Raw genomic sequence first — 13,036 nt, 5'->3', positions numbered from 1 at the left:
CTTACCAGTAACTTAGCAACCCTGAGAGCAAACAAACCTTTCCTATAAATTTATGGGAAAACTGATTTAAATCATCCATAAATTTGTGATTGCTTTAGCTGAAAATAATTTCTTTGGGCGTTGCACAAAGGATGCTCGGGTAGATGTGGAGGCACCGGTAAACTGAGACAGCAAATTGGACTGGGAGGAATCAGTCACTTGTAAGTAAATTGTTTTAAATGCAGTTTATGGTGCCTATTCTTCATGTATGGAAGCTGATTTCAAGGAGACCTCAAAGATAGACACAGAAAGCAGGAGCATGCAAAGATGATCCTCCACAATGTGTGTTAAGTGTTGTTTAAAACTTTAATAAAGTGGCTTCAGAAGCCTGTCCGAATTAAATAAAATTGTTCATCTTAGCGAAGTGATGTGTAAAGCAGAGATTTGTCAGTAATGGACTTAGTAACCTAAGATGGAAGTGGTCGTCTTTAGCTTATTTAGAAATCCGGGACTCCAATCGTCGACGTCTAAATTACGGATGACTGAGGGCAGGAACCTTGCCAGGGTTACACCCCAAACATGTGACTGCACCAGGGTGAAAATAATTCCTGACTGATTGAGCTTTAAATGGCTATTGGTGATTCAATGCCTGATCACTGTAAGAGTGGGGGCCGTGACCGTCTGATGTGATCCCTGCTTGGTTGGTAGGCCTAGGACCAGCATAGGCTCTTCAATGTTAAAGAAAACAGGGCCCCCGAAAGAGTGAAGTAAACGAAGCAGAGGCTGTGAACATTAAAAAGAAGATTAAAGATGCCAGATCCTTGGGGGACTCTCCTAGCTACTGGTTACGGCGAGCACCACACTCGGTGCTACCGCTTTAAAATTAGTAGAAAGAGCCTCTATTGAATCCCATGCGGCGCGACAATCCTTATAAAAGGATCTCAGAATTGCTAAGTGGGCCAAAGAGTAATTGCTTCCAGGTATCAGATATATCCAATATGAATGACCCAGCAATCCATCCAGAGCTCATTGAAGCTCTCTGAACATCTCAGGCATGATTGGTGCCAAGACAAGGGGATAGTTGGCACTTCAGAATAACTCCATAAAAATTAAATGTTACTCTATTTTTCTTCTTTGGTTTAGGATTTTTATTGTTTGACATTTCAATTGTATTACTCTTGTGGTACTCCATAAATAATTTACACATTGGCCTAAGTAAAAGCCTGTCCGCTTTGTGCACAGTTACCAGGGGGTTGAGCTCAGGTTAATTTAGTCACTTTTAGGGTTCATAGTGATATGGGAATAATCCAACAGCCATGATGAGGAAGAAGGGTTAAAGTGTGTCCTTATTAGAGCAATCCAAGGTCTGTCTAGTCACTCAATATCTCATTCATATATGCAGAAGGGGATGACTGTACACAGTTCTTGAGGGTAATGAAGGTAGTTAGACAAGTTTGTGTAACTGGTCTCTTCGAGTTCAATCTATACATGAATGATCTGTACCTGAGTAAATTAAGTTGATGACCACCTTAATACTCTTATTTCATATGCAGATGATGCAATTATAAGCACCCTTCCGGTTTGTTGCATATGGATATGTGGCGGTTTTGGCATCAAATTTTCCCATAGCCCTTCAAAATGTATGGATCTATAGACTGCAGATGTTAAATTTACTGTAAAAGACAAAAGCTATAGTACTACAAACAATGTCAAGATTTTTCGAATATGGACGCAGCTGAAATTCCATGCCTAACTCGTATAACAACGTCTTGAATAAATCTGAGGAGATCAGATTCTTATAAACTTTTCATAAAATCTCAATGAGAACCGAGTTTATACAAATATAATCTATTAGATGTGAGCAACTGGAGATACAAACATCTTCCGTTAAACACCATAAACGATTAAGTGAGGTATGGATAGAAAGGAATATTTTGTTTTTTTAAGAGTGACTATAGAAAAGGTCTGCCACAAAGATTATGGATAGGAATAGAGCTAAATAAAAAAGCTGCAAAGACCCAAACAACAGTTTAAGGTGTTTTCACCCTGGATTTATCTGCAGAAATACCATGGTTAACTTATAAAATAAACTCCTTGTCCTGGCAGTTGTGAGTTATATAACAATCCTGGAACTCTGAATCTGCTGATTTACTTCTCAGTGACGGCTGATGTCGCACAAAGATGCTCAATTACCCATAAACATATAGAGATGCAAAACTCCTCAGTTACGAGTTTGGTTCAAACATTCTTACTGAAAGTCAGCTATGGACAGAGAGAAATATTTAGTTTTCATTAAGGATGGCCATGGAAGAAGTCTACTTATGAGATTCAGAAAAGAAATAAAATGGTGACCTTCTAATGTGGGAGCTTGCAAAATGTCAGGTACCTTCATGTGATAGGAAACCTTTATACACTGCAAGGCATGTTTTCTTTTTCTGACTATTAACTTTAAACCTGTTTAAGAATTCTTCTTTCCTGCTTTTTCGTTAATTTTTTTTTCATTGTTCTTAAATTTTGGATCTGACATGGAATTGAATATGATCTACTTACAAGGTTAAACAATGAGGCAGTGTGTTAAACCAGCCAGCCTGCTACTTCAAACTTCCCTGTAAAGATTGCATTACTTTATTGAGTAACAGCACAACAGATTGTATTCTATTTCTCAGCAAATTTTTGTAAGTAAACAAATTCTTATTTTGTTCTCTTATCATATTCACTAAGTCTACCATGGATCTACTGTAAGGGTAGGAGTTAGCAGGAGTCATTACTCAAGTGATGTATTTTTGGATATGAAATTGTGTTTTCCAAGAATCCAAATTTCAGGTCTCTCACCATCTAGCTAAATTAATTCTCCAAGATCCAGTTGCTTATTTGTAGATTTCGGGACAACTGCAATGGTCTGGAAATCATAGCCGACATGTTGACTTCTTCAGAAGCCATTGCTCTGGCTAGTAGTTGTTACCTACTGTATCCATCGCCTATTGCCAACTTTAGATCCGATTGTTAATACGTTTATTAGGTGCTGCTTTTTATTTAGAAGAACAGTTCGTAAAACCCTCCGTATGTCTCCAAAATATTTTCCAAAATATGGCCGTGTTAGGATTCAGCATCAATCATGGCAAAGTCCTAGGTCGCGTTTGGAGACTTACAGAGAGCTGTTCCTGACATGAGATTTCACTGAGGGCTGAGGCAGTGGAGGCTGCGGAAACTGACACTGCCTGGCGGAAACTATCGCACACTACAGATGGGCTGAGGAATTGATCTTCTGCACATGCAGCCAACATATTGGGAGGAGAAAGGGGATGGAATAACATGTTTGTTAGAAGCCATCTTGGTGTGGCATATCACTCATGGGGAACTCTGTACTTTACTGAATCTTGCACATCTACTGCTTCCTTTGATGGTCTCCTTCCAGGGGATGTTGGGTAAAGACAGTGAAAAAGCCCCCAGAGACAATCACTCTTTGCATGGCAAAACTGTGAGTTAGTATGTTTTCTTTGTGTGTTATAAAGTTTGCACTTTGCCTCTCTTTGCCTGCCTCTGTTTTTGCCATTGCCACAGTCCTCTTCATTAGTTAGCTTGCTGTTGCTTTGCTTACTCTCTCTCCAGCCTCTCCTTCCTTACTTATATTTTTCTGCAGAATCCTGGTTCATTTTTGAAGTCTTCAGAGCATCTCTTGTGGCACCTGGCCTTTGGGGAGTAAGTTTACCATTCATTTACTTTGTGCTGCAATCTAAACCAATATTTTCACTATTAGTTAGGTCTTCTCTGCTTCAATCTTCCCAGTGTTTGAAAGGATCTGTGAGATTTACATCAGACCCAGCAGATCCCCCTTCTTACCATGTTTTGTTCCCCCGAGCTCCCTGTGAATCAGCACAGTGTCCGACACTTTGCTGGCCATTCGTGTCTTGAGGAGATTGTGGGTCGAGCTGTGGTTCTGGTTTGTATACATTGCGTGCGCACATCTTTTGATCCTAATTCCAGTAGATCTCATGTCAGTGGAGTGGTGTGTACTCTCACAGCTCATTCACATAATATAATAATAGAGCCAGCTCATGGTGCTATCAAAGTTGTTCAACTTCCCTCTCCACAGGGAAGAATCTATAATAAAGGTAATAATGTATTATGCTATCAGAGTAGCAGGATCTAAATTAAGAAGAAAGAAACAGACAAACATTAAATGCTGATGAGGGTCTTTGCCAGCAGGTATGCACCCTCTGGACCATGAAAGATTCCAATGCTCTGGTATCAATTAGCAGTATGTGATTCAAAATATTGTTGCTTGCATTCTACTTTTTAAAAATAATTAAGGCTGCAGTTTCAACCAGACACTAGTACTAATTTCTTGCAGTTTTTGTGTCTGTGCTTATTGGTGTGCAAGGACCGTACCGTCTGTTACCATCTTGGTTAGGATTTGAAAGCATTTTTGTGCTTCCTGGAAGTTGGTATAGATCCTCAGTAAGTAAAGCTCCGTAGCTGAAACAGTGATGTGCCCTGAAGTCGCTTGACCAAGCTACAGCTAAATGTGCCTTTTCTGTTTCTATAATGTCCTTAATTGTGGTGTTCCACTTTTAAAAAACGTGTTATTGGTACCCTCTAGCTGCTTCCGTTTGGTCTTTTCCATACACATGTTCTGTTTTTACAGTCCTGAACGTAGCCATATGCTCTTTAATTGTCCTAATTTCATCCTTTACCATTTTGTATTTCTCTAATTCTTTAATTTAATTTACTAGAATAAATTATCTAATTTCTTAGTCTTCTTTGAAGTGAGTCTAAATGGATATTAAAACATACTGCCTATTACACTGAATATATATAATGCCACACAAGGTACATATTTGTGTCTCAATACAAAAGAAAACAAGAATCATCATAGACAGCAAACAACAATCCATGCAAACTAAATAGGAGTACAAAACATTATTATAACATCAATCAGATTCAGGTGCTATTGCCCTTATCCTGAGATCAAGCTTGGGTATTCTGGATAACAAGTGGGGGTGGTCATGGATGTCAACAGCCACCAACAGGTCTAGTAACATCAATAGAGAATGGTTTTCTTTACATATGTCCTTTATGGGTGACTGTACACCCCAGAGCAGCCTTCTCCACTCTTCTACTTAAATGAAATACAACAAGTCAACATGGGACACAGTGAAAAGTGCAAATAACAAAGTTACCTGACACAAGTGGACATCATAGATGGGTAACACGTGTAGGATGCTTAGAATCGGGCTCACTCCGCACACTCTTCCAAAAGACCTCAAAGCACTAAAAATGTGTAATAGTGCAGACTTCTGGGATATTGGGCACAGAGGCCCTCCTCTTGATAGACATTTGCATTAATTTAAATTCTCTTAAACTGCTTCCGTTATTGTTTAATTTCATGGCAGTCATTGCATGTCTTACTGTAAAGCTGACGCAAACATAACCGCGGCTGCATCAGTTAAATTATAATGTAACATCTGATCAGAAATGCCAAGGACTTTGTCTCCAAACTTAGCGACATGGGAGCTATCTGCATTATCTACTGGTCAAAATGGCTGAAGATCGATCTCGAATGGACATGTATTCGGATTTTGCCAAAATCTGTATTCATACAGTTTGCATTTGAGTTATAATTCATCAAAATGAGGGTGTTTCCCAATAGTTGGCACTTAAGTTATGTTCTATTGCATCACACTGGTGTGTTGGTACCATTTCCAGGAGTTTGGAGATACTGATCTGCACACTGGTCATTATGACCATCTATAAGCGATACCAGGCTATGACAGTTGGGTACTAGTTAAAGGCCCAGGAGAAAATAGGATGTGAGGGGTGGAGACCTTTTAAGGGTCATTGGTGAGAGTTACACAAGAGTTTGGAAATTTTGGAATGACTGTCTACACTGCACGCATTTGCCTTTTGGTAAACTGTTCTAATCCCAACATGTTCGCTTTTGCATATAGACTAAGCTGTCAAGCATGTTAAGTGGTTATAAAGAGTGGATGGCAATGGGACAACTTAGAGACAGATTTTCATTTTTATTGCAAACAGCAAGCATTGTTCTTGGTGGATGTGATGTCTGTAATGTCTACTTTGGAACCCTACTTAATCAAAAAACTGTAAAACATCAATGGCTTGTACAGTAGGAGTGCACACCATCTGGACGAACCAGCTACTGAACCCCACCCTTTCCAGCCCTGGCTACTCATATCTGCAGTTTGAGACGGGAAGCAGACAGGAAGGGAAGACACTGTGGTTAGTGGAGAAAGTCTGGTGGTTGGAAGGGGTGTTGAGAGCAGATACCACTAGCAGTACTGAGTTTGAATGTGGAGGCCGCCAGTGAGGCATGCACACAAGGCAAAGTTGATAACAGGTTTAAGGGGTCCGATACCGCCTGCCATTTATGATCCGTAACTTACCAATGAAATTAGCTGTAAATGTTTATGGAAAACACTCAAAAATGTCACTGAAAATCAGCATTTTCAAATCAAATTGCTATTTTTCAAACAATATTCTGGAATCAAAATGACCATATTTAACTGCGAGGATGTTCAGCACATGCAGCTATGCAAACAGTTACTTGTGAAGTATGCAATGTATAACTGGCAGGAGCCAGGGTAGTGATCTAAGAAGAGGTCCAGTATGGCTCCACTTCTAACTTCTCTTATTTCCCTAGGTAACAATATTCAGTGTCATGAAGTCTGTCTATGAATGGTGCTAGTAATCCTACAAGGAGAACTTCCCCTCATCAGGCTTCCACGCCGGGACATGCACACTAAGCAATGTCCCTATGACATGAGAGCGCGTTCAAGCAGGAGAGCATTGAAAGACTTTCTAAAAGAGAAGGAAGCTCTTCACCTGCAAGGACTAAAGCCACGGATTCCTAAGGTTGCAAATCAACTCCAGCATCAAAATGCCAGTTGTGAAATCTCGTACCACTATATGTGGTAGAAGCAGTAGTTTGAACTTTAGCCCTTTCTGTAATATATGCCAAAGAGGTCAGCTCAGCGCAGGGGTGCACCTTCCTCTAAAGACATTTGACAGCTTCCATTCGATAGTATTATGTTTGAAGGCTCTTTTTGTTGGTACCAAACACCAGAGAGTTGCAGTAATCCCTGTTTCAACCCACAACGACCCTTGCGATTGTTTGCGTCCAGTAGGAAACAGTAGGTTCTCTAACACGTATTTGCAATCCTCCCATGGAAGTGGTAGGACTTAGATAATGGCAGAGTACCATTCCCCTATTTGGTCATGGATATTTTTAAGTCAAAAATTAAGAGAAACCGTACCTCGCCCAAGGGTGAGATATGAGTGTTGGATATTTTCACCGTAATCCCTCATTTCTTTCATCGACTTTGTGATGCTCTCAGCAGTAATTCAGTTTATTTTTATTGAGTCTGGACCACGGATGGCTTACACGTTTTCTTTTCTTGATTATGTATATAACACATTTTTACTCAGTCTACTGTCTTCTTCAGTATCATCAGCAGAATAAAAAAATTGGACCCCTTAAGGCTGGGAGAGTTGATTACGGGGCTAGATATATCTAAAGAATTAGCGATGATAAACAAAAGCCTTTGGTGGATCCCATAACTCCTTAATTCTGGAGTTATGGAATGGGGAAAAAGCACACTGGTGGCGGCCTAGGTTTCACAAGACCTCAACACCTGGTCTGACACCGCACCAGCTTCTAGACTCAGTGTAGAAAAGAGGATGCCCAGGGAGGCAGAACACTGTCGGGCTCTGCAACACAAGGAACGCACAAGTCGACTTTATTGTTTTCTTTTGTGGTATTTTGTAGCGCGAGTCTGGCCCAAGGGCGTCAGAGCGTTTTACAACAGACCACACTATGGTACACAGATTTAAGTACGTTGTAAAATTATAAGGCACACAATAGTTACTGTAAATCCCTGTAGTAGTCTTTCTTAATATCTTTTTAACTATCAGCTGCCTAATCAGAACAGTGAGTCACAGACGACAGTTTTCAAAAGCTCTAGAATCAAAAATAGTTAAGATTTATTTCTTTGGGAAACATATTTTGGCTAACTTCATAACTGATTTACTCTGGAGTTACTCCATTATTGTGTACCACACAAAAAAAGAGTGTTTTAAATAATATATATAATTTCCCTGAACTTAAAAAGACTAGAGTGACATCTCTTTGACACATGAGAATGTCCTTAGCAATGGATTCAGTGCACACGTGTGTCCTCTGTAAGTGGTGCCTTATATACACTTTAAAGATCTTCTGGGTGTTGTGTACATTTTTCCTCATCTTTTTACTTTTACACAACCACAACAATTATTTGAGCCACCTATTAGCAGTCCTAATATACATACTTTGAACCTCATGAAACAGCTGGGAATAAAATGTCTACCACTGCCTTATTTAATGAGTTTTTTAATTGCTATTTATTTACCTAATGATATGTAGAATAAGTAGAAAAATTGTAGAAACCTCTGCACAATGGAACTGCAGATGCAGATAATGATGAACATTTAAAGTTAAACCTGAAGGCAGCAGATGTAGTACCATACGATTTGTATGTATGATACCAAGGGCCTGATTTAGATGTTGGCGGATGGGTTACTTCGTCCCAACGGTGACGGATATCCGGACCACCGAAATATAAATCGCATAGGATATAATGGGATGTTAAGGTACTTGCAGCTAATTCAATAGCGAGAGCCTACATTTTACTTTAGAACTCACTCCCACCACCTCCTTCTCCGGCATCCTAGCCTATCGACCACCCGGCGCTCTTAATAATTTTGTCGCTAACATGACAGATATCGCTGTCAATGCTGTGCTCACTTCGTCAAATCTCACTTTGCTTGGGGATTTTAACTTACATCTGGACGATCCCCACGACACATCAGCCTATAACCTTCGCTCTAACCTTCAGGCCATTGACCTATGCCAAAAAGACATATCAGGGGACACCTCCTGGACCACATTTACAGTAATTTAGATAATCTAACGGCTGAGACACCTATTCCATTACCCTGGACTGATCACTTTTTAATACCTTTTACATGGTCTATTAATCCCCCCTCCATTTCTCAAAATCTCAATAAGCATTTGGGAAGGAAATGGGCCTCGCTTCCCCTCCCTGACTGGGAATTGGCCCTCGCCAAAAACCCACCTAAGAGGGCAACTAATCCTAATACGGCCACAAATAATTTTGACAACTGGATCTCCAGTACCCTTGATCAGGTTCTCCCAAGGTAGCCCCGGAAATCAATAATTACCGCCCTCCTAGCGGTAACCGAAGAAGCTAGAGCTGTGTTGGACCGGGGAGGAAAAGTCGCCATTATTCTACTCGATCTCAGTGCCGCGTTCGACACGGTTAACCATGCCACACTATTACAACGACTGGATGGCTTGGGCGTGTCGGGCGCGGCCCTGGAATGGCTGACCTCCTTCCTGATTGAACGATTCTTCCAGGTGTTTGAGGGCGAGGTGGTCTCCCCCAAACATCCACTCAGGTGCGGGGTCCCCCAGGGCTCCTCCCTGAGCCCCACTCTTTTTAATGCCTACATGGAACCCCTAGACAGGATAGTCCGTGTGCGTATTGTCACCGACGCCGACGATACCCAACTGGTGGTCTCTTTGGACCACTCTGAGGGATCGTCCACCACCCTAGGTCCCTGTCTAGAGGCTGTTGCCAGATGGATGCAATCTTCCTGTTTGAAACTTAACCGGGAGAAGACAGACATAATCCTGCTGGGCAACCCCCCCGTCTGCCCTTGCATCCATCTGGCCACCATGTCTTGGCTCGCCTCCCACCCCCAAACCTCAGATAAAGAGCCTCGGGATTTGGCTCGATAAATCACTTGATTTTTCGGTCCAAGCCACCAAGACTGCCTCCACATGTATCGGGATCATGAAAATGCAGCGCAAAGTGCTCCCTTTGCTCCCATTCCAGGCGAGGAGGATCATGGTCCAGGCCCTGATACTCTCCCGCCTGGATTATGGTAATGCCCTTTACATGGGAGCTCCTGTATCAGTAATCCATCGGCTCCAAGTTGCGCAAAACTGTGCCGCTCGTCTTCTGTATAACATCCCCGCTGGCAGTCAGCGAAGAAAGTTCTAAAGGAACTTCACCGGCTCCCAGTTGCGGCCAGAGTGCAGTTCAAGGCCATGTGTATTTTGCACAAATCTTTTCACCGAACAGGCCCCGCAATTTTACATCCTATGGTTACGCCCTATGTCCCGTCCAGATCCCTCCCTCTTGCTCCTTGCAGCTAGCAACTACCACCAAAGTCAACAAAGCTCGCTGGGGCGGTCGCTCCTTTTCTCATAATGCGGCCAAGCTTTGGAACTCCCTTCCGCTCTCTTTTCAAGAGAATAACAACCGTATGTCCTTCAGAAAGGCTTTAAAAACTCACTTGTTCGCAAAAACCTGCTGAACTACTCTGAGCTCGCCACAAGCAATCAGTCACAAGCGCTGCGAGGCCTCCGGGTAGTTACGCGCTATGCAAGTGTAATTTTTCATTTCATTTCATTTCAAATAGCATCATGGGTAGGAAGCAAGCACGTGGAGGATTGCCGCTGTAGAAGGTGGCAAACTCGCACAACTTATCTTATCTTATAAGCACTTATAGAGCGCATGGCTGCTGGTAGGCGTCTCAGTGCTAAGGCCCCCATTAGGATGACAGGCGGACTTTGTCCGCCCGTCATCCTACCGGTGAATGGGACCACCCGCCATAAGGGCGGGGGTCCCGTTGTGCACATTAGGATGCGCCCGCCACAGTGCCGGGCGATTCCCGCATTTTTAGTATTGCAATGCTAAAAATGCACGTTGTGCATTTCAATGCACAACATGACAGCACCGTGAGGTGCCTGTCATGTTGTGCATTGAAATGCAGGGTGGTACCATAGGTACCCCCCATGTGCACCACCCACCCCCCAGAGTCCCTGGGGGCCCGCAACGGGCCCCGCAGGGGGACTCCGCATGCCTTTCTGTGACGGCATTGCCGCCACAGAAGGGCATTCACAAATGCCTATCCTAATATGGCTGGCGGTGTCTAATAGACACCGCCACCATATAAACCCTTTTCCGCCCTGGATGCATGGCGACCGGGGCGGAAAAGCGGCAGACGGTCTTTCTGTCCGCCGCGGTACCCCCCGCCATGCTAATATGGCGGGGGTCATTCAGGGTAGGATGGCAGGCGGATCGCCCCCGCCAGGCCAGCAGTGGCTACCGCCAGACTGGCGGGGGCGATCCGCTCGCCATCCTAATGGGCCCCTAAGTACGCATCTCACTGACCAAAACATTAGTGGTAGAAACAGTCAAACAACCATGTTTTCAGGGGTTTGCGAAAATGGAGTTTCAGGTTGATTGTCCGAAGGGTGAAGGGTAAAGAATTCCATAACTTTGCAAAATTGTATCTAAATAACCGACCTCAACTTGTCGCTTTTTAATGGAGGGGACCACTGCAAGTCGGGTGTTAGTAGAACACAGATTTCTAGTACGGGTTATAGGGAGCAATTGGAGTTTGAGCAATCACAGGCATTTGTCCAAAAATACTCTGTGAGCTATACAAAGGGATTTGAATGTGACCCTTTTGGCCACCGGGAGCCAATGAACGGACAGAAGAGCTTGCTGGGCTGACTCATGTATGGCAACCTTACAGAGCAGCTGAGCTGCTGAATTCTGTACCACCTGCAGTTTCCTTACAATAGATCAGGGGCTTCTAGATACAGGGAATCTCTGTAGTCAAGACGCGGTAAAATCAGTGCCTGGTCTATTATTCCTTTGGAGGAGGGGAGAGCAAAATTTTCCTGAGATTCTTCAGGATGATGCTATAGCATGTTGCAGCTAGTTTTATGGCCTGGGTATCCATGATCAGTGATTTGTCTAACAAGAAACCTAGACTTTTTATGACCTACTTGGGATAGGGGCGAGTGCCCAGAAGGCTTTGCCATCCCACGACCGCTGAGAGTTTGGGGAATTCCCAAAAACCATGTGTTCTGTCTTGTCTCCATTTAATTTCAGGGCAGAGTAGTTCATCTACTTGGCCACAACTTCTAAACATGGGCCTAAAGCTGGGGAGAAGGGATTCTGCTTGTGAGAAAGGGCAAAAACCATTTGCGCAATGTCTGCCTAAGAGATTATAGAAATCCCAACTGACAGAACGATACCAGCCAAAGGATGCATATATAAATTGAACACCATTGGACTTATGAGGAGCCCATGGGAACTCCACTGTTCCACGAAAGGGTGTCTGAGGTATAACATCCCTCAAAGACTTGAAAGGTCCTGCCCATAAGAAAAGATTGGAGCCGGGAGAGGGCATGTCCCGTAACTCCCAAGTTACGAATTCTATCAAAAGGAGTGCCATGACTGACAGTATCAAATTCTGCACTGAGTTCGAGGAGGACAATGGCAACTGATCCTCCTCGATCCTGCAGCATTTTAGCCTCCGCAACAACTGCCCGGAGTGCAGTCTCTGTACCGTGTTTCGGTCTAAACCCAGTCTGGGTAGGGTGGAGAACGTTGTAGGCCTCAAGATACTCTGAGAGGTGCTTGTTAACATGGCTCGCGAGGACTTTGCTTAGTCCGAGAGATGGGCCTATAATTCCCTGGGTCAAAATTAGTTTTTTTGAGGAGGGCCTTCACCATGGCATGTTTAAAAGATATTGGTTTGATTCCTTTGGCTAAAAAGATATTCGAAATGCTGAGTAGGAGAGGCAGGATCTGATCCAAATCATAGGCAAAGATGACCGGGTGGGCAGGATCCAGCAGAGAAGCTGATGTTGATAGTTTCTCTGAAGTCATATCTGGAAAGGTACTAAGGGTAGTTTTGAGGACTGGTTGCCCATCACTATTAACCACAGGTTTAGAATTTGGTTTAGATGGGGAAAAGGTAAGATAGATATAGTTGATTTTTTTCTGGAAGACTTTGCAATATTGTTGAAGCGGGAAGCAGATGATATTGGGCAGATCTAAGAGGGTTTTAACAATCCAAAATATTTCTCTAGGTGCATTTGAGGCCAAGTTTATTTTTTCATCATAGTATGTTCACTTAGCCAAAGTAATATCACAGTGGTAAGTTCTAGTGATCT

General features: G+C 42.9%; 1 protein-coding gene across 8 annotated transcripts in view; it reads right to left on the bottom strand.

Moving 5' to 3' along the window:
• KHK (ketohexokinase) overlaps window positions 1-13,036 on the bottom strand; it is a 93,137-nt gene that overhangs the window by 40,337 nt on the left and 39,764 nt on the right. The window lies entirely within an intron of this gene.

Source organism: Lissotriton vulgaris, chromosome 6, assembly GCF_964263255.1.
Source record: "Lissotriton vulgaris chromosome 6, aLisVul1.2, whole genome shotgun sequence".
Classification (NCBI taxonomy): Eukaryota; Metazoa; Chordata; class Amphibia; order Caudata; family Salamandridae; genus Lissotriton; species Lissotriton vulgaris.
This window is presented reverse-complemented; position numbering and strand designations above follow the sequence as displayed.